The following is a 25507-nucleotide window of genomic DNA, read 5'->3' as shown; positions in this document are numbered from 1 at the left end:
TATGTGACACTGATGATATTGAACCATGTGACAAATGATGTTGAAATTTCAGGGATAGGGACAGGGATATATTACTTTTTAAAACAAATTAAAATAGTAAAGAAGTTGTAAAATTGTTATAAAACATCAAAATATTGATGTTTTAAAAAATATTTGGTCAAATAAATTTAGCTTTAAAGGTGACACGGTGGCTCAGTGGTTAGCACTGTTGCACTGTTGCTGGTTCGAGTCCCCGCTGGGTCAGTTGGCACTTTTGTGTGGAGTTTTTATGTTCTCCCGGTGTTTGCATGGGTTTCCTCTGGGTGCTGTTTCCCCACAGTCTAAAGACATGCGCTATGGGTGAGTTGAATGAAACTAAGTTGCCTGTTTTATTTATGGTTAATTTATGATCACCATTATCCCCAGCTTATTGCAATGTATTTGAAATTAATTTATATTTTCACTTTTGTATCCACTCACTAGTTTTGATATGGGCTTATATGTATCCACTGTAATTTGACCTCACTAAGCTTATAAAAAAGACTTCTGTAAAAGTAAGTGTCCAGGAATTACTTGAAAAAAGTGCTGAAAATAGTCTAATGTAACAGTCTGATGAGTCCGATGTATTGTGAATGAATGCTCTGCTGGTTTGTATTGCAGTGACTTTTCTATCTCTTATCTCTCTCTGATTACACACACACACACACACACACACACACACACACACACACACACACACACACACACACGTTTACCTATATTCACAGCAGGCTGATAGTGATGCCCAGTCCCTCTTGGGAGGCAGAATGTCAGTGCTGTATGTTGGGTCAACAGAACAGGAGAAATTCAATACTTCCTCTGTCACATCCAATAATTAAGAACGCTTACTTTAAGCATAGCTGTATTGATCTCTTTACATTTGAATATATTGCCCAATGAACAGAACCGTAGGCACATTTCCATTATCCTGCAAATTGTGCAAACTGAAATTGCAAATTGATAATGTTCTTAATGAAAATGCATCCGTTTTGCAAAAATGCCCGGATATTTCAAAATGTTTTTATAAGGTGTAACAAACATTAAGACATATTAGGACATTACAACATTAGGACATAACCCAGCAGGCACAGGACATCAACATGACGTTAGATTGACGTTATACCCTAACGATGTTAGAGGCTTGAGTTTTGTTTGGAAATGAATATTGTGTTGATGTCAGTGTCAGGGTTCTGCGACTCTGGTCTTGTAAATTCTTGTTTTCGTGGCTGAGTCCACACACTAGCTCTGTCTTGTCCTGTTTCTGTCATTTGTGTGTGTCTCCTTTAGTTTTTTTGATTCACATGTTTACCACCTGTTTGTTCACCTGTGGGTTATTTTATTTGTGCTTATAATCTCCTCATGTCTGTTGTCCTGTACCAGTTCGTCATCATATGTTGCGTTGTCCTGTTCCAGTCCTGTGTGTTCCCTTCTGGATCCCTGCCAACCTGCCCAGTCTTGTTTGTTTGTTTATTTCAGTAATGTTTTTCCCCGTCGTGGTAATTTATTTTGCTGTTTATTTTATTTTTACTATTATTAAATACTCATTTACTTTGCATTTGATTCCTCGCTTCTTTTTCCCCAACCCCAGTCGTGACAGTCAGAACACAGCGTCAGGCCGAAGTCAATGTCCACTGTCCAACCTCTAATCAACTTGAAAATCTATGTCTAATGTTACTGCTTGACGTTGTGTGAATTTTACCGCTATGTCATCTATTAGAGGTTGTATTTTGGTTGCCATATCTGACTCTCAGTATTTAACGTCATTATGACGTTGGTTTAAGATTTTGGCTTGACAATGGATTTTGGTCACTTTCCAACACAACCTTAAATCAACCAAATATCAATGTCATTTGACGTTGTTATTGGATGTCAAAGTAATGTTGTTCTTCAACGCTAAACAATGTCCTAATCGATGTGATTTCACAGGTCAGAGTTCACCAAGCTTGAACTTTGGAATGCAGCGATATGCTAAAGTTGTCTCACTATATGGTCACATGTTCTGGCCACAGGAAGTCTATGGGGCAAAAAGTGTAGTGTGACCATGGCTTAACCCTAATTATATACACTTGATCAAACTAATCCTTCAGGGTTGTTTTAAAATACAGGCAAGTGTTTTAAGGCAGAGTTGGAACTAAACTTTGCAGTCCTGTGGTCCTCCAGGAATTGAGTTTGACACCCCTGCTCTACACTGTGCTGTCAATAAAACATGAAAAACACAATTATAAAAAAAAAAGGAAATGGTTTGTAAATTGCTATAAAATAAGCCTATCTATACCTGTTGATATGATTTTCGGAATGACTTAGAATAGAATTGCAACAATACACATTTTATCCTCAATAGTTTTTAATCAACATTTAGAAAATATTGCAAACGTTTTGTGCAATTTTGTAATGGATTTGCACCTGATGTGGCATGAAGTTCCAGTTGTAACTAGCTCACAACAAAGAAAATCTTTTGCATTTTAAAACATGATCATATGTTGCAGGGGGAATCAACATTGATTTATTTAAACAGAGGGCGCTTCTGCTTTGTGTGGCAGAGATTTTTCAGGCTGCCTTGTGGGTGGCCAGTCACAATAGTCCCCTCTCTCTCACTCTGTTCGGAAAACCAAATGCAAACAGGTGTCCAAACACAGAGTTACTCTCCAGAGACCCTCTTCAGGGGCCCACCGTGGCTGGAGTGCAGCTACTTTTACCAGCATGAGTAGAGAAGTGAGCTCTGGTATTGTTCTCCAGTCAATGGTCCTCTATAAACCTCAGGCCATCTCTTACGGGGAGAGTCTGAGCACATATATCCATTATAGGAACTTGATCAGAGCTGGGGGTACAAGAGTTTCTGTTGCGCTTATGCAAAAAAAGCATTCTTCTCATGCCTGAGGACAGGCACGGATTCACCTTGACCAGACAATCAAAGGCTTTCTGCTTTCTGGATAATTGGATGTGATTGAGAGCTGGTTGAGAGCTAGCTGGTGTTTTGTGCTGGAAAAAGAAAGGTTTGTTTTGTTGTTTTAATTATTATTAATATTATTATTATTTTGGTGCTCAGTTGGATATGGAATGTTCACTTTACATTATTGGAGACTTAAATTTTTTAACAAACTAAATTTTAAATATCCTATAGTTATATTCTGTTGAGTATAAGTAGCTACATGTCAACTAGCAGTCATTAGTAGTATTATTAGTAGACTGTTTGCTTAATATTTGGTAGCACTTCATTCATTCATGTATTTTCCTTCTGCTTAGTCTCTTTTTCAAAGGCGCCACAGTGGAATTAACATCCAACTATTGCAGCATATGCTTTACACAGCGGATGCACGTCCAGCCGCAACCCAGTATTGGGAAATACCTATACACTCTCACGATCACAAACATACACTGCGCACAATTTAGCTTACCCAATTCACCTATACCATATGTCTATGCACTGTGGGGGAAACCGGAACACCCGAAGGAAACCCACGCCAACACAGGGAGAACATGCAAACTCCATACAGAAACTCCAACTGGCCCTGCTTGAACCAGCAAACTTTTTAATGTGAGGCGACATTGCTAACCACTGAGCCACCATGCCACCCTTGTTTATACCCTATAAATTATACGATTGTGACTTTTGAAAATTAGTAAGACATAATTGTGAGATATATACTCATAAGTGGTCAAAAATGTGAACAATGAACACTCATTTGTAAGTTATAATGTCCAATTCTGAAGAAAAAAGACAATTGTGAGTCCATATCTAATTCTGACTTTATAACTTGTGTTTATATCTTGAATGAGAATCTTAAAAAAAAGAAAAAGACAGAATAGCAAGTTTTGTCATGAAATTACCTTATTTATTTATTTTGACTATGGAAGCTTCATTCATCCATTCATTTTATTTTTGGCTTAGTCTCCTTATTAATCTAGGGTCGCCAAGTTATCCAGCATATGTTTTATGCAGAGGATGCCCTTCCAGCTGCAACCCATCACTGGGAAACGCCTAAACACTCTCACACAGATACACTGCGGACACTGCTTACCCAATTCACCTGTACCACATGTCTTTGCAATGTGGGGGAAACTGGATCACCCGGAGGAAACCCACGCGAACACGGGACGATACATGACAAAACAAGTATTACATGCAATGTTATTAAAGTTATTACATTTGCACTCTAAGGCATAAACTGCATAAAAACATTTCTCATGTAAAAAATGACATGTGCTGTAAATGTTCTCTTATAGTAAGCAAAATTTCCTTCGACTGAGTCCTTTTATTCATTAGCGGTCACCACAGCAAAATGAACTGCCAACTTATTCAACATATGTTTTACACAGTGGATGCTCTTCTTTGGACTCTAGGGGAAACCAGAGCAAACCCAGACGAACATGGGGAGAACATGCAAACTCCACACAGAAATGCCAACTGGTCCAGCTGAGACTTGAACCAGCGACTTTTTTTCTCGCTGTGAGTCAACAGTGCTAACCACTGAGCCATCGTGTCGCCCAGTAAAGCTAACTGTTTAAAATAAGTTTTACCCAAATACATTTTTATTTTCTTTCTTCAAACAATCTTTTGGGCGTTTTCTTATAATTTCAATGATATTAAGTTGACCTGCTGTTAAAAACAGAAAATATCATCAGTACTAAAATAGAAAGCTTTTGTAGCTTTAAAACAAATTCTGTCATTTACTGATCCACACCTGCACAACTTTTTCATCTGAAAAAAAGATGAAACTAAAGCTTTATAAAAGCTTCAAAAAGCAGCATAAAAGCATCAGGAAGTAGTCATTATGACTTCTATATGAATAATATCTAAAGACATAGCTTGGATGGCCACACCAAATGTACAATGTCTGGTGAACCATACCTTTAAGCCATTATTCACTAAATGTTTATTTTTAATTTATATTGAAATAAGTAAAGAACAACAGCCTTTTAAAATGTGCCATTCTGCACATTTTAATAGTCCAATAGTAATATGTGCAGGGCTCTTTATAGTCTCAAAGGTGGCCCAGTCCTTCATATAGAGGCACATTACTTTGTGCCTCAGCCAGACAAAGGTCAAGGGTGTGATAAAAGCCAGTTCAGGCAAGACAGCAGCTGCATAAACTCAGCTCTCACTGCTTGGTCAACCCTGAGCTTGGACCTGACCTCTGACCCTTCACTATGGGCTGTCTGTGTAGTGTCCTGAAGCAGGAGGTCAGGTTTGTCAGGTATTCCAGAGGGACGCTAGAGCTACAAAATTAGAGCAATTACACCCTCATGCTGTGTGACATAGTGCTGATGTATCGCCTATAGGCATGTCATCTGGTCTCCCTTTAAAAGACCCTAAATCTTCATGTAAAAATAATCACAGTTTACTTCCAAAATATGCCTAAGAAAACAGCTGATCAATTAAAATACTTGCAAAATATATTTTATTTGAGTCAGAACCCAATTTTAAAACCCACATTGGTGTCATCTACCAAAACAAGACGTGTAATCATTCAAAGCAGAGACCTGAAATGGAGCAGAATGTCATCCCGGCTGCAGCTGTATCTAATACAATACATATTTATGAAGCCTTTATGAAGCCTTTATGGCGGTGCTTCATCAATGAGGTATGTGTTAGAAGTTGACGGGATCTCCCCTGGGATTCCATCTTTCAACCACTGCTTTCTAGCTGGTAGAATCTGCACAAATCCACCTTCTGCAAGTTTATATTTTCTATTTCACTCTCATGCCATATACTGCCATTTATTTTATTGATTTGTTTGCTTGGAATAGAATAAATTCTTTTTTATGGTCACAACGGCATGCAGGCACAATAATCAATATCCATCCATATGGATGGATACAATGTTCATGTAAAGAGATCATGTCTCTTCTAAAAACATAAGTTAAATGGTTTCATTTATTTAGCTTAATGAATGCTTTTCATCAGAGTTTCGAGTTATGTTCAGTACAGAGACAGAAATCTCTCAAATTTTATAAAAAAAGTCCTCATTTGTGTTTTCAAGATGAACAATAGTTATATGCATTTGAACTGAGAGTGAGTGAATGATGACTGATTTTAAATTTTTTCATGAACCAACTCTTTAAGGTCCTTTTTTGATGCATACTGTATACTTGGTTTTATACTGTAAGTGGGCACGTTTCTTATTGTTCTTATTTTCCTCTTTCACTCATGGAATCCAATGGAATTTCTTTCATTGATGAATTAAACTAGGGCAGGGTCACCCAAAAATTTAAATTATTTTATTTATTTCTCACCCTCATGTCATTCTAATCCCCTGAGACCTTTGTTCATCTTCAGAACACAAATTGAGATATTTTAGATGCAAGAGTTCTCTAATCCTCCATATACAGCAATGGTCCAGACATGTTCAAAGTCCAAAGTAGAAACCAAAACCTTAGGAACCTCAAAATATTGACTTCAACAGTTCAGCTATAATCATATGCTTCAAGGAATTACAAAAATACATTCAGTCATTCATTTTCTTTTCGGCTTAGTCCCTTTATTAATCTTGGGTTGCCACAGCGGAATGAACCGCCAACTTATACAGCATATGTTTTATGCAGCGTATACCCTTCCAGCTGCAATCACTGGGAAGCATCCATACACTCCCGTTCACACACATACACTATGGACAATTTAGCTTACCCAATTCACCTGTACCACATGTTTTTGGAATTGTGGGGGAAAACGGAGCATCCAGAGAAAACCCATGCAGGCACGAGGAGAACATGTAAACTCCACACAGAAATGCCAGCTGACCCAGTCAGGGCTCGAACCAGTGACTTTTTTGCTGTGAGGTAATTGTGCTACCCACTGTGCCACCGCGCTGCCCTACAAAAGTACATTAAGCCTATTTTGTTATCTATCGGAACTTGGGGGGTGTTGAAACTGAGCAGAGGATTTTACCATCATTGTCATCATCAAAGCACACCTCCCTTGTTCATTCTGAATGTGACTCAAAACTATTGTTTCCAAGGTCATAAAACAATTAAGTTGTCGTAATGAAATCTCAAAAACTGTGTGGTTTCAGCTCATTTGAAATAAGTAGTTTGTACAAATGAAAAAAAAAAGAGTAAAAAATGACAAAATCAACGATAGCAGTAAACACAAGTATAGTAACAAAAGTCATAAAAATAAAATAAAATAAAAATAAATCAACAATTTGATAACTGATTACATCTTATTTGTGCGTTGGACACTGCAATCCTGAAGTTTAAAGGTGAATTGTATTTGCCCTATTAAATACACTGGGGCACTAGTGACATGATGCACTTACAAATTGAGAAAACAGTCATTAATTAATAGAAATATGAAGACTGTTATTGATTAACTTTAATAAATGAACAAGGGGAGTTAAATCAATGACATCCCTGAACTCTTTAAATAAAGATATGCATTTAAAGAGACAGTTCATCCAAAATGTCAATATACAGTTAAAGACAGAATTATTAGCCCCCCTTTGATTTATTTATTTATTTTTTCTATTTTAAATATTTCCCAGTTGATGTTTAGCAGAGCATGGCAATTTTCACAGTATGTCTGATAATATTTTTCTTCTGGAGAAAGTCTTATTTGTTTTATTTATACAGTATACAGTAACTTGCCTAATTACCCTAACCTGCCTAGTTAACCTAGTTAAGCCTTTAAATGTCACTTTAAGCTGTATAAAGTGTCTTGAAAAATATCTAGTCAAATATTATTTACTGTCATCCTGGCAAAGATAAAATAAATCAGTTATTTGAAATTAATTATTAAACCTATTATGTATAGAAATGTGTTGAAAAAAATCTTCTCTCTGTTAAACAGAAAGTTGGGGAAAAAAATAAACAAAGGGCCAAAAATTCTGAGGGGCTAATAATTCTGGCTTTATCTTCATTTGTGTTCAACAGAAGAAAGAGTCTTAAAGGTTTGAATATACTTGGTGATTAAATAGTGAGTAAAATTACATTTTTGGGCGAACTATCCAGGGTTAAAAAGGGTTAAAAAACAAAAACACGCTTGTTAATCGGCTTGTGATGGAGCAGCATCAGAGATGAAGCTGAACACTTCTCACCTCACTTCATACACAATCATGAAACTCAACACTTGACACGTTTGCACACTCTGAATGGCATTAACCACATTAAATAAGAGATTCATACAAATATTAGCAAGCAATGTAGTGTGAATGTACTCCATTTTGAATGTAGGACTTCTAGTTTGCCCATTCAATGCATGACATCCTCTGAATTGTTGTTTAGTCTCGTCTTTTTAACAAGAGTATGGCATTGGAAATGAGTTTGTTCGGATGACTGCAGCTAGTTTTACCAACACTGGATTTTGCCTGAATTTCTCGTACGGGATACTGTGATGCATGTTCCTGCCGATGATTTGTGACCAACGTTATTAAATATGTGCGTGAAATTCATGCTTTACCCCTCTCCTCACCTGCAGAAGTGAATGTGTAGCTATCAATCGAGCTGACAAGTGCCGTAAAGCATGTGGATTTAACAGGCCAGCTACATCTCAATGAGAAGCAGTCTCAATGTTCCAGCAGAGTGCCTGCATATAGGCTCTCTCCTCTACCATCTTCACCTCGCTTTTTACATTTACATAAAACAATAGCTATAGGCAGGGCATCTGAAGGTGCCTTCACTTCCAGAAGGACAAGATGTATCATCTTCAATGTAAATGAACAAATAAACTTATCATATTATGACAATGATAAATTAGATATTTAGAGAAAAGATGGTAATTTAATAAAAGATACACTCCTCTTTAATTCTTTCCTTTTTCTTTTTTTGTAGAATTTATACTGTTTTTAAAGTCAAGAATGCATTACTGATCAAAAATGACTATGTTGCAGAATATTTCTGTCTTTCCAAAAAAAAAAAAAAAGATCAGATAATTCAGAAAATTGTATCATAATCATATAATAAAAAGAAATGTTTCTTGAGCACTATAGATTTCTTTCAGAATTCAGATCATGTGACATTTGCAACCCAGGCTCATTCTGTAAACATACCACTATATACATTTCTGGAGAGTGCTAAATGCATCCCAGGAGCTACGTTTTTGCAGCTTTTGTTTTCGCGAATCCACCAGAGGCCTCTGTGTAGGCTTTTTGAGATCTCAAATTACTCTCGCGAGTGTCATTTACTCCAGCTTTTCTCATGTAAATCCACCAGAGGTTGCTGTCGACTGACTGATCGATCGACTGGCCCACCCTCCTCCTTCCCTAAACCCAACTAATAGTGTTGTCAAAATCACAGATTGACCCTACCACCCACTTCTCTAAAACCAACCGTCGGTTTTAAAAAGCAATCCAGAAAAAGAAAAGCCCTCGCTTGATTTTTTTTCCTCATATTTTACCACATTCTCAACCTGTTATTTACTGTTTTATTTTTGGCTTTTGTTTTTGTCTTACCTGCTTTCTGAAACTGTTCTTCACCAGTCTCGAATCTCATCATCGTGGTCAACTTCTCTCTGCGTCTCAAGTCCACTGATGTACATGGCAAGATAACTGGACAAACTGCTAACAGCGGCACAGCCGTCCACACGGAGGTAAGTGGTCATCTGGTAAGCGCGAAAAGGAACGCCATCATACTGCCCCATATCGTTTACATAATTTGTCATCTCCAGTAATGTATTTCAAGCGTTCACACTTAGCTGATGATTTATTATAAGGCTTGTTTGGCATGCTGTACCTGGAGAGAGCCCTAAGTTCATAAGTTCATCGAGCCCGGGGCTCCCTCCCGTTTGCAAGCCAAGAGGGGAGTTTGAGCTCAATCAGATCTCAGGAATTCCCTTGCTGTGGTAACTAATGAACAGACAGTGATTGCTCTTAAGAGATAACTATTGTCTTGTCTATGGTGCCGATTTGGATTAGTCAATTAACTTAAGTTGCATGTTTTTTGACGGTAGGAGGAAACCGGGGAACCAGGGGGAAACCTACGTGAGCACGGGGAGAACGTGTAAATTCCTCACAGAAATGTCGGCTGGCTTGGTAAGGACTAGAACCAGTGACGTTCTTGCTGTGAGGCAACAGTGCTAATCATAAGCATGTGATGCTCTTGAAATCAGTTTATAAATAAACTTCACTTAGGGTTACGTTTTCAGAATGAGCATATGTTGGACATTAAAGACTGCAGAAATGGTTGCTTAAATTCAGCTTTACCAACACCAAAATAAATTACATTATTTAAATTAACCAATATTCAGAATTGTAAACATTTTACAGTTATATTTTTTGGCTACTGTTGTTTTAAAAACAGTGCCTTTTTAATGCAGCCTTTGCAAACTTATATTTAAAAAAAACATGATTTGTTAGTAAAAAGAGTATTATATAATAAATAAAGAAAACTTTGAACATATTAATATAAAACTATTATTTACTTCCAGGGCTGTTTTATATCAAAGTTGATATTTAGCCACACCATGTTGGTGTTTCGTAACTTCTATAAAACTATTAATGAATATTTGAATATGACTAAATATTTGTTTTATTTTAAATAAAAAACAACACAATTATGTATAATAAATAAAAAATTGTAGTCAATTCAAATGTTCATCCATTCTTTTTTCCATTTTGTCCAGCCTCAACTGACTCTTGTTATTTATGGGACTAATGTGACATTTATTCAAATTTAAGTTTCCTAAAATGTTCCACAGAAGAACGAAAGTTGAATGAAACGAGTGCAAGTAAATAAATACAGACTTTCCACTTTTGGTGGAAATATTCTTGAAGTGAAGCAAGTTTTCAAATGACCTCAATCCCATGCTGTACTTTGGATTTCTCAGCGTGTCTCTGGTTTGACCTGGTGATGTGTTAGTAATTTGTTCCAGTGATACTCACAACGATCTCCTTCTGAGCAATGCCCTGGCTTGATATTTGTCATTTGGGGCAATGCACAGGCAGTGATCGAAGGCCTAATGCAATTGACTACCTGCTGCTTCTGACATTAATAAAGATGGAACATGCGCAGGAAATTAAAGCTTCACTTTCCCATTTTAATGAGATCGTATCCATCACACTTTGCTCTTTAACCCCGAGCACCACTGGAACACTTCAATAGGAGCTAAATCAGTGGTGTCCCCCCCCCCCCCCCCTTTTTTTTTAGCCCCATTTCCCCTTTCACTCTGCACACTTTTTTTGTCTCTCTCCATCATGCTGTCATTTTCCCTTTCTGCCTGTTTCCCTTCTCCGTCCTCAGCTTCCCTCCCTCTGTTTCTGCAAATGTCATTCTCAGATTTGAGTGTCTGTGGCTTCGCGAGGTGCTGGTCCTCCATCTGAGCTACAGAACCTGACGGAGCTCTTTCCTACATTATTTATGAACGCTGCTTTCACATGTCTGTGTGCTGATCGGTTGGCTGAATGGCTTTCTCTTCGTGTCTTCAGAGGTGACTGAGTGCCGTGGCCCCGGGGTTAAACACAAGTGACCTGCTTTCAGTTTGCAGAAGGAGAGATTGTGAGGTCAGAGCTCAGGGCTTCACGGAGATGTCCCACTTTCTGAAGAATAACACAGAGTGACACTGGGCTCTCCATAAGAGGGCAGTAGAGAGACAGGCTATGATAATCTGAATTATACAGCGCACTTCAATAATACTGGCCGCCTTAGTAAACATAAGCAAAGAAGCTTGTGGAATATGTCTTTATTGTTAGAGAGATAGTTCACCCACATTTCCTTACCGTTAACTTATTCTCAAGTGGATGTAAACTTTTATGAATTTCTTTCTTATGTTGAACACACAAGATATTTTGATGAGTGTTGGAAAAGCAGCAACCATTGACACTTATACTAGGAACTAAAGTACTATGGAAGTCAATGGTTGCTACTTTCCAACATTCTTCAGAACATCTTCTTTTGTGCTCAACTAGAAGGAAAGTCAAATAGGTTTGGAATAAGTGGAGGATACGTTAAGGAAGGTCTTTTGGTTAAAAATATTTATTTATAAAATATAATTTATAAATTTTTTTACAGTTTTATCTAACTGTTACATGTGGCAATCAATCCTGTCGTAACTACTTTCAATTGATCTTTTTTTGTCTTTTTTCCTTTTTAATTGTCTATTGGTTGATTTGGTGTTGCTTTTAAAACGGACTGAAGCTGACTTCTTGCTCTCGCTCATTCCTCCACACCACCACAGTTTCTGACAGCTTTATAGGTTGTTTCTAGGTTCTGGTTCTGACATGCTAAATTGAGATAGAGGGCAGGAATATTACAGAGGAGGGATATTACAGCCAAATCACCCTGCAGCCCAAGACTGGTTACTCACTGAAGCTAAACAGGCTAAGCCTGGTCAGTACCTGGATGGGAGACCACATGGGAAAAACTAGGTTGCTGTTGGAAGTGGTGTTAGAGAGGCCAGCAGGGGGTGCTCAACCTGTGGTCTGCGTGAGTCCTAATGCCCCATTAAAAGTGAAGGGGACACTACACTGCCACTGGGACGGTGTGTGGTGAGCGCACTGGCCCCGTTGTCCTTTGGCAGCCGTCGCATCATGCTGCACACTGGTGGTGGTGTGGAGAGACCCCCACTCATGATTGTGAAGCGCTTTGGGTGTACACAATAAATGCGCTATATTAATAAACATTACATTATTAGTAAAAAACTAAATGGGAGACACAGAGTCTGTATTTTTGCGATTTATACCATATTTTAAAGGAGATATGAGTAGGAAATAAGCACGTATGTTGGGCATGATCCTTATATCATGAAGAGGACCAAGTTTTCAACTGAACTGAATTGTTGCTGTGCTACATCACAACTTTAGTAATAAACAAAATATTCAATAGGCTTCAGTTTTTTACGCTATAAATATACACCATCATAAAGCACCACAGTTTACACTAATGTTACAGTATTTATTACAGTTTATCGGTTTACTGTGCTACAGTAATCTGTAGCATTCATTAACTAAAAGTTGTACACATAATACACTTATGCGGTTCAAACACGTTTATTATAAATTGCTATGCTTTTTATTATATCTTTCAGACATCACGAAATAACAAATGAAATCATATAAAAGTGTGGACTCTTAGTCTACAATATTTATTTATTTTTGTAAGGGGGAAAAGTGCTCCACAATAACAACTGGCTAGTTTTGTCACAAGGGTTGCATTTCTTTTTTTGTTCGGTCAATGAACTTAATGTTAACGAATATTCACCGCTGCTGCATATATAGGCGTTAACGTTATTATTTTTTTTATTCCACCAAAATGCCAGTAAAGACTTGGATTATTGCAGAACAGGATGGGGATTTCATTGCAGCAATTACATGGCAGGGTACGTTATTTATATTCTCCTGGATTTTGTATAAGTGTGGTGGTGGTTGCATATAATTTTTATATAACACATGAAAATATTTATACACATAGCTAGGCCTGTAAATAATCTTTATTGGTGCTGTCAAACAAATTATCGCGTTCAAATAAAAGTTTGTGCACATGGATGTATTAAATAATTGTTTATTACATGCCACCTGCTCTTTCGTTTTTCAACCAGTTTCTTGAATTTTCCCTTTTATGAGCAAAAACTTTTGGAAGTTCATAAACGCTGTTCTGCATTTCTTATTTTGACCGATTTAAACAACTATAAACAACATAAAATGTAGAAGAATCATTTGTTATTTTAATAAATAATTTATTATTTGGAGCGCTTCGGCTGTTGTTTATTTATGTTACATTGGATTAGAAATTGTGTTTAAGTAGGGACCCTAACATAATTGAGGCGTCGTCCGCTTCTCTTTACAATAGTTTAATTTTGTTCTTTTTCGAGACCAAGCTTTTGATTAGACGGAATGGTAAAATGTAACATATTAGTCGTTTGGTACTCATGGGGAATTCCGCATGATGTAGTTTCGCGTCATAGGGAATCTTGCATAGCGTGTCACACTAGAGTATGTGCATGTTTGTGAACATTAGCTGCGTCCCAAATGGCACACTATACACTATGTACTTATGCACTTACACACTCAAAAGGATAGTACATGTATGTAGTGTTGTCCCAAATGGCACACTAATGTTTTTTTACTAAGCGGAAATTCAAACCGTTTCCCTGATGACGTTTGACGGTCGCCAAATCAGTGAAATAAACGACCGAATTATCAAATAATACCTACCGTGAGTATTGCCGCATTCACCATCGAGAGGCGCTATAATCACTCTCATAGGAGAATTTTGCTTTCACCATCTAAAATAAATAAAGTTATTCAACATGTGCGTCCGATAGCTCCGCCCCTTCCGCTACGTAAGCAAACCTGCGGTCGTTGAGTGCGTGAAGTGTCCATCATTACACACTTCATTTTAGCGGCTGAATGAGTGCATCATCCGGGTAATCAAAGTGCACTTATTATTTTTAGAGTTTTCAGTATGAACACACTACTTGCACTATTTATACTACAAAATGGCGTAGAATAGTGCATAAGTATGCGATTTGGGACGCAACTATTGTGTTTGTGTCAAAATTATTGACAACTATCTGAATTCATAATCTTGTTAAAGTATACTCAATGTATTTAAAGTATATTTTAGGGGTAAAAAGGAACAGGAAGTTGTTCAATCATGATAACCTCTTGTGAGGAAACTGGTCAAACTCACACAGTCCCTTACCACAAAATTCTTTAACAAAGATCAGGGAAACAAAAATGTGGGAAAACTGAAACACTGAAAATGCGTGAATCCACCGATAGACCAAACATTATTAACTTCAAATGAACTGGAAGTCTAATGAATCAGTCTTGTAGTGAGCACGTGTCTATCTGTTTGGTGGATGGTTTGAATGGACTAAAAAATATCAAATTATCATAGCAGGAAAATTGCAGAATTTAGTTGGGTGTTTAGGTCAGAATGTCTCCAAAACTATAATCCAACATCATCTACATGACCACAAATTGATTTAAAGGCTTTCAAGAAATAATTTTTACTCTCATTTAAAAACAAAGTCAAACATCTTCATTTTTTTTAGCAAAGAATATATAAAAGAAAGACACCAGACACGTTTTCACAGCCACCTTTGTTCAAATGTAAAAGGAATGGCAACAATACTGAAGGGCACTGTAGATGATTATGGACATGGAGTTCAGTTGTGTCTTTTTTTTGGATGGATGTGGGACAGACTGTGAGTACACACAAGTGCTTCATTCGTCTGCTGAGGGAAGCTTTCATCAGTGTTGAGGACTTGGATCAAAAGATCTTAATACTCACAGCCTCTCAGCCTTACTGGTATTGTCAGACTTTAGTGGTTTGAGGCAGTCTAGTCTTTACGAGCAGATAGAGAATTAGAGGAATCAGACCAGACATGCCTGTCATTTAAGCTAGCATCTTCCTTTTTCACATCCGTTGGTTTCACTGCTGAACATATATGACATTAGACCACAAAAAATGGTTTTATTTTGCAAATGTATATATTTAACATTTATCAAACTGTCAAAATTATAGATTTTTTATGCCAAACATTTATTTAATCCCTTATTTTTTACAGGTAGCCACAGTGGAATGAACCGCCAACTATTTTGCCACATGTTTTACACAGTGGATGCCCTTACAGCCGCAACCCAGTACTGGGAAACATCCATACACTTTCGCATTCACACACACTCATAAAATAAAATCAATTTTTTTTACCCAATTCAAACCCACAGGAACACGGTGAGAACATGCAACCTCGGTGCTAACCACTGAGCCATCGTGCCGCCATTTTATGCCAAATATCAAGTAAAGCTCGTGTTCCATGGAGATATATGTATATATATATATATATATATATATATATATATATATATATATATATATATATATATATATTTATTTTATTTATTTTTTTTTCTAAAGCAATACATAAAAACTGAAATATTGATTAGAAATATGCATTGCTATGCACTTAATTTAGACAGCTTTAGAGCTGATTTTTTAAAAATATGAGACATTTTTTAATTCTTTTTTTCCAGAATTTTAAATAGTTGTATCTTGGTCAATATTGCTTTCAGCTTTTGAGTGATAAATTTCAGAAAATTTACTCTTAAGACTTGTTTTGTAATCCAGGGTCACATACTGTATACATTTACACTGGGATAGTGTTCCTTCACAGAATTCCAAGGAAAGTCTTTGGCTTCAGAATCCGTGGGATTACATTAGTGTTGAAGGTTTTGAGAAATATAATGACTCTGGATGTGCTGCTGTAATTGCTGCAGTGTGTATATACCCAAAATGACTGTTAAAAGTGGATAAAATGACAATAAAACTTACTTCATATTATATATGTTCTGCTCAGAGTAACCATCTGCATAAAAATCCAATGTTTTCCCTTTTTAAGTGCTAAAAGTGATCAAATCCGGTCCTTGGAGCATATATCAACACAGAAAATGTAAAAAGGATAATCCCATACATAAACATTATAAAATGAAATAATGTTTTAATGGCAAACATTATCATTATTGTTAGATCTTTTAGGTGTCTTATTAATTTTAGCCATTTATGATGTTTCAAAGATTTCTACTTAAAGTAGATGCTTTGAAAAAAACTTATCATGCTATCATGATAAATGTATCATGGTTCTATGGTAAAATAGCCATATAGAACTGTTTTCAGTTCAAACTAATTAGAAATCTTTCAGCAAATCAACATTTAAGATTCATTTCAGGAACCAGAGTAAGTTAAAATCCAGCTATAAAAGACTATACAAGTTGCCTGTATCCACCTAACAAATTACCTCAGTGCAGACGCCACTGCTCTGTACAGAAGCAGTAAATTCTGTTCTGGCTGCGTCTCTACATGAATAACAATTAAACACATCCACTAAGTCACAATTTTATCACATCATCAATCTCTAATATCACCTAATGTAAGAAAAACACAGTTACAAACTGATTACCAGAATAAATTATAAAATAATATTTTGTGGGCTGAAAGGCAGTAAAGTCTGTATTTAATATATTGATGCATTTTATCACAATGCAACAAAAGACTGGGTTGCATTACAGCAGTCGGTAATAGAATGGCTATAAAACATCATCAGTGTTTTAGGGTTAGACAGATGTACACAGATACCTGCAAGCCCTTATTATGTTAAAATCACTGTCAAGATGAGTGTTTGTGTTTTTTATTATAACATAAGACAAGAAGACATACGCATATGAGAAGACTGTAATCGGGTTCCTGGTGCATCTATTAACTCATAAACTGTGAAAAAGGGGCAACCCAGCAACTTTGTTTTGATAAGCCTTTTACTGTAAGTTTATAGGCAAATGTGCCATTCGAATTTATATAGAAAGGGCATTATGTAATACCAAATCTTAATCTGCACATTTCCACCCATGGTTCTGCTGCAGCTCTTGCCATTTCTGCAGATAGACAACACAGGCTCATTCTGAAAATGTAGCTCTATATACATTTCTAGAGATTGCAAATTATGTGGCCAGATTAACTAATGGCTGCATTTCATCTTTAAAACAAACGCTATACGGGGCTGTATGACACCATTCCTTTTCATGCTTACCAGCTGGCTGCTTACCTCTGTGTGGATGCTTTTCCGCTGTTACAAGTTTGTCCAGTGGCTCGTCGCATACGTCAGAGGATTTAAGATGCAGAGCAGAGTTGACAACGAGGTTCGAGTCTGGTGATGAATGGTTCCAGAAAGCACGTAAGACAAAGCCAAAAAATAAAAAACAAGGAAATAACAGGGTGAGAATGTGGTAAATCTGAAAACCTGTTAAAAATCAGGCTGCTGTGTACTTTTTTTTTTCTGGATTGCTTTTAAAAACACTGTTGTTTGGGTTTAGGGAAGTGAATGGGCGCTGGTCAATCTGGGTTTTTTAAAACACTATTGGTTGGGTTATGGAAGGGGGTGGGTGGGGTTATCGGTCAGTCAGTCAGTCGACAGTAGCTTCTGGTGATTAGAAGAGCAGGCATGAATGGCACTCGCAAGAGAAATTTGAGATCTCAAAAAGCAAACACAGCGGCCTCTGGTAGATTTACGAAAACAAAAACTACAAAAAAAGTAGCTCCTAAGACGTATTTGGCTCTCTCCAGAAATGTATTTAGGGGTACGTAATCAGAATATGCCTGGGTTTCAGATAGAGATTTACAATGTCGCTTGGAAAAAAACATTACAAATGATCAATTGTCCAAAACCAGCAAATGTAATATTGTAATTGCCATAGACTCCCAACATCCAAAGAGATCATCAGTAAATTTTAAAATATTGAAACAAATATATATTTTATGATAGACCGCTTTATCTACGAGTGTCAGTTTAATGCTTTTTCTTAAGCATAAGCCAGTACCAAAGCTTTGTGCTCCATATTTTGACAATGTCTACAAATATCTTTTATGACAGTGCTTTTTTACATGCTACTCAGAAATTTTTAACAGCGAACAACATGGTGCAGTCTGATGACTAACCTCTGACTGACTGCAGTTTGAAAATGTTAGATGTCAATCCACAATATTTATTTTTGGACATTTTGGCATTTTTGTTTTGAAATTTCTAGAGTATCAGAATATTATGTAAAAGCGCCACCCTCTTCTGGAAAGCAGCATCTCATTTAAAGGGACATGCACAAAAATGGAGAGGTGTCTGGTTGTAGACTCAGTGCAGATGCAAACTGAGCTGCATGCCGTGCTTTTGAATGGGCTCACCTTACTCCACCCCTAACCCTAGAATTTTGGGAATTTTGAGCTAAAGCTTTACAGAGGTATTTAGGTATATTTATTTTATATCTAAAAGGGGCATGATATTCCCCTTTTAATGAAGCCATATATTGTGTTTGAAGACTATAGAGAGGTCCTGGAGGTATTTTTTTTCCATGGGCATTGTATGACAGTGACTCATAAATGCCAAAATCATTTGTATTTTGTGACTGTTAAAGTCAGTGGGCTTTCAACCCAAGTGGCGCACTGATGAGCTTTTCACAGGTTTTATTTGGTCCTGTGGCGATATTATTGCCCGTCTAACAGAGGTGAGGTTATTGCTTTGCCTGATGGGAAACCACCCCACTTTCCTTCTTTCCCCCTCCCAAGTGGCTCTATAACCTGGGTCTGGCCAGCCTCCTTCTGCCATTCTTATTTCCCTCGAGAACACTGAATCAAATTTCCGATGACCCTCACTGGAGAAATTTGGTCAAATGGGCCATCCCAGACTGTGAGCTCTCATCAGCATAACGAATAAAGAAAAAGAAGAGAAATGAGTGAAGAGCAAGATTGTGTGTGACCTGTTTAAAGAGCTTGAACCTCTTCATCCACACTTGAGACTGTTCGATAAATAAAAGGATGACAGTCTGGATGTTTCAGCTCGGGTGTTTATTTAGCTCTGAGCAATATGGAAAATGAGATCACTTATTTAAATCATAGAATTAAAAAATAAATCTAAAGTAAAATTAGTACTTTTGTGTTTAAATGTATATTATTAGTAAAATATTAATTTTACTTGTAAAATTATTTCACAATTTTAATCAAATAAATGCAATAGTTTCAAAAGGCATTACATAACCTTACTAAAACCAAAAGTCAAAAGTAACAGTAAAGTAAATATGTGTAATTTACAGTTTTACACAAACCTTCAGAAATCATTCTAATATGCTGATGTGATGCTCAACAGTTGGGTTGTTTGTCTTTATTTTTTACCTATAAATGTTTAGCTCTTTGCTGATCGATTTCATTCATTCACTCATTTTTTTTTTTTTTTTTGGCGTAGTCCCTTTTTTAATCTGGGGTTGCCACAGAGGAATGAGTCGCCAACTTTCCAGCATATGCTTTTACGCAGCAGATGCCCTTCCAGCTGCAACTCATCACTGGAAAACATCCACACACATAAATTTAATGCATTTATTTAAATGGAATAGAATTTAAATTATATTTTAATGTAATAATCTTTATTAAATAGCAGTTTAATTAATGTTTAATTATTTATTACAAATAATTTATTAGTAAAATTTTTTTCTTAATTTTCTCCTGCCTATATGATGAATAACAGGAAAAAATACAGGTTTTGTTGTTCTGTGTCTCAAAGTGCTGTGTAATCATACTAAGTAATATTCACTTTAATGTTTTTTATTTTTCATTTCGGGAAACTCAAAGAGTTCTGATTTCATTGTTAAATAATGTTGCTGTCTTAGACTTTTACAGTTTTTTTCAGTTGCTTTGGTGCATTTCTCACAACACTATTTACATTTGCACAACAGTTCATGCATTTCTTAAAACAATTAGTCATTTGTGCACATCATAGTAGCAGATTCTCATTCCTTCCATCAAATTGCAAATGCTTTTGGGCATGCATCTATTGGTTTCAGACAAGTCTCTGCTGTTTAAAACATTGTTAATTGATTATGTCATGTCAGTCAAAATGAACTTGTGAATGCTGAATAGTCATTCCATATTAAACTAATAGTCCTCATTTTTTTACTTGAGTCATTACATACCAAAATATTGAACTAGGTGTCAAAATTTGTCAAGCGATATGTACTGGAATATTGTTTACAGTTGTGCACAACTCTACCCAAAGGGAGTTTGTTGTAAATAAGGCTGTATTTATTCTTTTGCACAATGCTGTGAATAAATTAGAATTGTTAAGAGCAAATGCAGTAAAAATGTGAAACATACATATTCAGTGTCTTGTACTCAGATACCTCAATAAATGCTGTGATGTCTAACTTTACTGTAGTTTTCAAATGGTTGTGCAAATAGTATACAGTGCTGTCTTGAGCATTTTCAGGAAGTGTCATCACAATCTGACTATAATGCCTTGGAAAAAATGTACAAAGTAAACTGTCATAATGAAAACATGACAAAGCCATTTGACCATCTTGTTCATAATCAATGGTGTCAGCACTTTTCATTTTGATGACACTGACATTTTCATTGACATCAATACTTGCTTTTGACGAGTGAGCTATCCATTTTGATTAAGTGACATGCTTTTGTTATCAACTGGGTTTTGCAGTTTGTAGCAATTGTTTTGTGAAATGCATCAACTGTTGTGTAAATGTAAATGATGTTGTGAGAAATGCACCAAAACCATTGAGAAAAACTGTAAGTAGAATCAAATTATCTTTTCCAGTAATTTTAACTTACATGAAATTGCCCCAAAAAATCTACTTACTGTATAAGTAACTTTAATATAAAAATCAGTTAATCAAAAAATAATGATAATAATCATTATCAAAAAATAATAATAAAAAAACAATGTTTTAAAATCTACTTAAATCTTTAAATGTGTTTAACTACATGTTTAATAAATGTTAATTACCTAGAAGAAATCAAATATATGTCAAAATATGCAAATTACATATGACATACAAGTTCTTGTTTGGATTTCACATACATAAAATAAATGTCATATATACAACCTAAATACTGCAAAATATTTGTTCTAACCATTGTAATTTCAAATATGTATATTTGTTCAAATATTATCTATAAATGTATGTACATGTATATGGCCATATATCAGTATCGGTGTTTATTATTAGCATTTCTTTTTTCACTTTTTGCTTTTTTCACATTTTTTTCACATTCTTGAGATCAAAAAAACACAATTACAGATTACAGATTACAGAATTGTTGTGTAAATTTCTTTATGAAGTGACATTGCCAAAATGATTTTCATTGAAACCGATATCTTGTAAACAAATAATCAAACAAACAAAAGCCTGAATAAAAATACAGCAGTTTCATATGCTAGATGGATGGATGGATGGATAATCTGTGGCTACAATACCTATCTTTTATATAAAAAGTGGCTGAAGAAACATCCTCACGTGCACACCTTATTTTGACCTAGTGGGTCAATATTTGTCCCATCATTTTCAGACGACCCCTGTCAGAAACCTGCATCTGAATGCAAAAAGGTGATCTCACTTGAGAAAGAAGCCCACAAAAAGAGCTTAAGGGGAAACAGTGAGATTATACAGAAATCACTCACATAGTTTAATTCAGCCAACATGGTGCCCCCATTTATTCAAAGTTCCCTTCAACAGAGACAGCCTGCTGTTTAATTCAATGCTTGTAGATCTCTGTGATGGAGGAACTGAACAAGATGCAAACTAAAGAGATGAAAATGTAAAAAAAAAAAAAAAAAAGCACACAGCTGGAGGTGCAAAGGCAAGCAAGGGCACCCAAACTTTCCTAGCAGCAGAAATATGAGCGTACAGGAGGAGAAATTGCTGTTGACATTTGAATTTAAATTCCATTATGGAATGGAAATCATTCCTTTCATCTTTAAACAATGAAAACAGACGTCGGCGAATAGCAGAAGTCATGTTCCATGACCAATGGAAATATTCCACCGTTTCTGCTTAGCATTTTCATTACATTACCTTCACAAACAATATGAATAAGCTAATGGGTGTGTGAGCCTAAACAAAGATATTGCTTCTTTATTTGATAAGCTGATGACATCTGAACACGCTCAAACTGTACAAAGCTGGCTTAGGCTTTCGTTTTTTTTTTTTCAGCAGTTAGATTATAGCACTATCCTGATGTTACCCGACTCTACAGGAGCTCTGAAACACTTTGGGGTCAGCGGTAGTTTAATTGGGCTTCTGAAATATTCATGAGGCCTGACCACAGAGCTTTACCATTATGGCGATAGAAACGACCGGCGGACGATCCCAATAAATCACAGTAAAATTTACAATAGGTCAAGATGTCAGTGGCCACACTTGGGGAACAATTCACTGAGCCATTGGAAAATGTAATAGCAATTAACATGTTAAGTACAAGGCCACACCGCGGCCGATTGCTTGTCAAGAATCAGGGTGGCTAATGCTGTGGTCAGAGGCTGAGTTAGCATGAAACAGTCTGACTCAGGATCAGATGCTCAGATGCAGCCATTGATTACAGGTGCAATGTTTATATTTATGCATATTATATTTATACATAAGCTTGTATTACATTTATCTAATAAACTTATAATGATAGCATTTCATATAAAAGCAGTTATTTTAGAATTTTTCTATTCATTAAGAAGCTAAAAAAGGGATAGTTGGCCTAAAAATGACTAACTCATATTGCTCTTCCTCTTTTTTTCTGTTGAAAACAAAAGAAGATATTTTGGAGAATGTTGAAACCTTTTGAAAAATTTGTATGGTAGTCAATAACTATCAGTTTCAAGCAGTCTTCAACATGTCTTCTTTTATGTAGCTGTAGAAATAAAAATCAAACAAAGAGGAATTTGAGCAAATAATAACAGAATTAAGATTTTTGGGTGAACTATACTTGGACTGTTAAAACTATTGTGTAGATACTTATGGAAGAGGTGCTGCTGGCTGCCTATGATCGGGCCACCCAGAATTGACCACCAGGCCTTTACATATACACTTAATTATATTATTGGCCTAAAATTTAATTTATAATTTATAATTGCATCTCTAAAGCACTCTCATAGTCTCATAATATTCAAGTTGAACTAAATGCACATGGTCAGTTTCTGTGTTTCAGTGCACTTTGAATGAGTCAGGACTATTGCGGTCTATTGAGGATAAGAGAGCTTTTGAATTTAATCTCAGGGGTTTGGAATGACGTGATGGTGAGTAATTATTGAATAATTTTCAATTTAGGTGAACTATCCACAAAAACGAGTCACGTGTCATTCAACAGAGAAAAAACTACAGTTCAATGGACATAATATTACAGTAATGTAAAAATAAGAGTGTTTGCCCACCAAAGCACATTCTGAGGCTAGCAATTTTTTTTTCTGTTGTTTCAATGAGAACACTGCATTTTTTAGAATGCCAAAAGCATGACAAGGTGCTGAGTGTCTGTTTCACATGAAGCACTATATGCCTGGCTCCATCATGCCACTATTCTTGGGGCATACCGAGTTCGATTCCCAGCTCACAGACTTTTCCCAATCCTATCTCCCTGTCAAGGCTGATTTAGGGGCCGATCACACCGAACATGCTTTTATGTTCCAAAAATGCGAGGCACACCACACAGCCTTTTTTGCTGACAAGAAAAAAAGAAGCATGGTGTGCTATTTATGTCGCTAGGCAATAATAGTATCAGCTGCCTATAGTGCGCGATTATTGCTGTTGATATAATTACAATTTTGATGTTAAATTATATCGTGAAATTCGTCGGCGCCAGTGGTGTAGTGGTTAGTGCGTCGACACATGCACTCCGGTGCTCGTGGCGACCCGGGTTTGATTCCGCCTCGCGGTCCTATGCCGATCCTTCTGCTGTCCATGCTTTCCTGTCAATTCTCTCTACCTATTAAAAATAAAAAGGTAAAAAACCCCCCAAAAAAAAGAAGAAAAAATTATATCGTGAAATTCGGGTGTCACGGTGGCACAGTGGGTAGCACCTAGTGCTCCAGTTTCTTCCACAGTCCAAAGACATGCGGTATAGGTGAATTGAAATAGCTAAATTGCCCGTAGTGTATGTGTGAATGCAAGAGTGTATGGTTGTTTCCCAGTGTTGGGTTGCGACTGGAAGGGCATCATTTATTCTGCTGTGGTGACCACAAATTAATAAATGGAAGAAGCCGAAAAGAAAATGAATGTATAAATATTGTCATATTCAAGATTTGTGAGTCACACAACACCGCATACCTCAAAACAGTAACCACATCTAACTCTCCTCCATCTTCAAAAGTCTCTGTAGTTGTCTTGACAACACAAACACTGCATTTACCTCAACGGAAACCCCGCCTATGCTTTCATTTGATTAGAGAATGAAACAGACACGGCTGATGTAGCAAGCTCTGTTATTGGTCGGCTTGGTAGCTGTGTCGAGTGTTGACGGTGCTCAGAGCCACAACCCCGATGGAGCGAGTGTTTACAAGTGTCGAGTCCCATGAAGGAGCGCCAGATGTAATGTGTTTACCTTATGATTAAAATTGTTGCACGTCTGCCATTTCCTGCCTCAGAATAATTGAGTTTTAGCTACTTAGCATTCAAGTAAAACAAACCCGTGAAGAAACACGATACAGAGGAACATCGCATAACCTACTGCCAGCTGGCGTTTCTGATGTGTTATTGCAGAGCAACACAAACAGCATGCAGAAGTATAAATGCACTGCTACGCGCAAGGCATGCTCCGTGGGTCACGATGCAGAAGTATAAACCAGCCTTAATACAAAAATAAGTAAACATATAATGTTCAGACTTAGCATTTTGATTGGACAAAATTGATTGGAGCTTTTTTGGTCCGACACCTTCTATATAAATACATCTAGACCACTTAACTTGATGAGTGCTATTTAAATGTGAAGAGATGCGAAGAGACTTTCAAACTGCATTACAAAATTGTTTTTGAACCAAATCATCTACCCTGCCTTGAAAGATGTAGGGACGGAACTAGACTGTTTTGCCTAGAGCAGCAGTTGAATTTGGGCCAGATCTGAACATGGACAGAATGATATCACTTTTAATTTAAAAATATGTGTTGCGCTCAAACTCCTTGAGCATGTTCCTACAGAGGCTGCAGAGATAACATATAAAGCAGCAGCCAATGACAGCTAGCTGTATTTTTACAGTGAGTTGCAGAAAGTGAAGGAGGCTGATTACACCGCACCACCATATGCTTGAGTGCT

General features: G+C 36.6%; 1 long non-coding RNA gene across 5 annotated transcripts in view; it reads left to right on the top strand.

Moving 5' to 3' along the window:
* The window catches only part of LOC141379295 (uncharacterized), an 83899-nt gene that overhangs the window by 38747 nt on the left and 19645 nt on the right, over positions 1 to 25507 (top strand). For 2 of the 5 annotated variants that reach the window (XR_012395840.1, XR_012395838.1), the window contains 3 exons: positions 9432 to 9541; positions 9902 to 9983; positions 17477 to 17617. This is a non-coding gene — a long non-coding RNA (uncharacterized lncRNA). The remainder of the gene's footprint in view (positions 1 to 9431; positions 9542 to 9901; positions 9984 to 17476; positions 17618 to 25507) is intronic. The other 3 variants (XR_012395842.1, XR_012395841.1, XR_012395839.1) reach the window with 2 other exon arrangements.

Source organism: Danio rerio, chromosome 20 (assembly GCF_049306965.1).
Source record: "Danio rerio strain Tuebingen ecotype United States chromosome 20, GRCz12tu, whole genome shotgun sequence".
Lineage (NCBI taxonomy): Eukaryota > Metazoa > Chordata > Actinopteri > Cypriniformes > Danionidae > Danio > Danio rerio.
The sequence above is the reverse complement of the archived record's forward strand: the minus strand, read 5'-3'. Positions and strand labels throughout refer to the sequence as shown.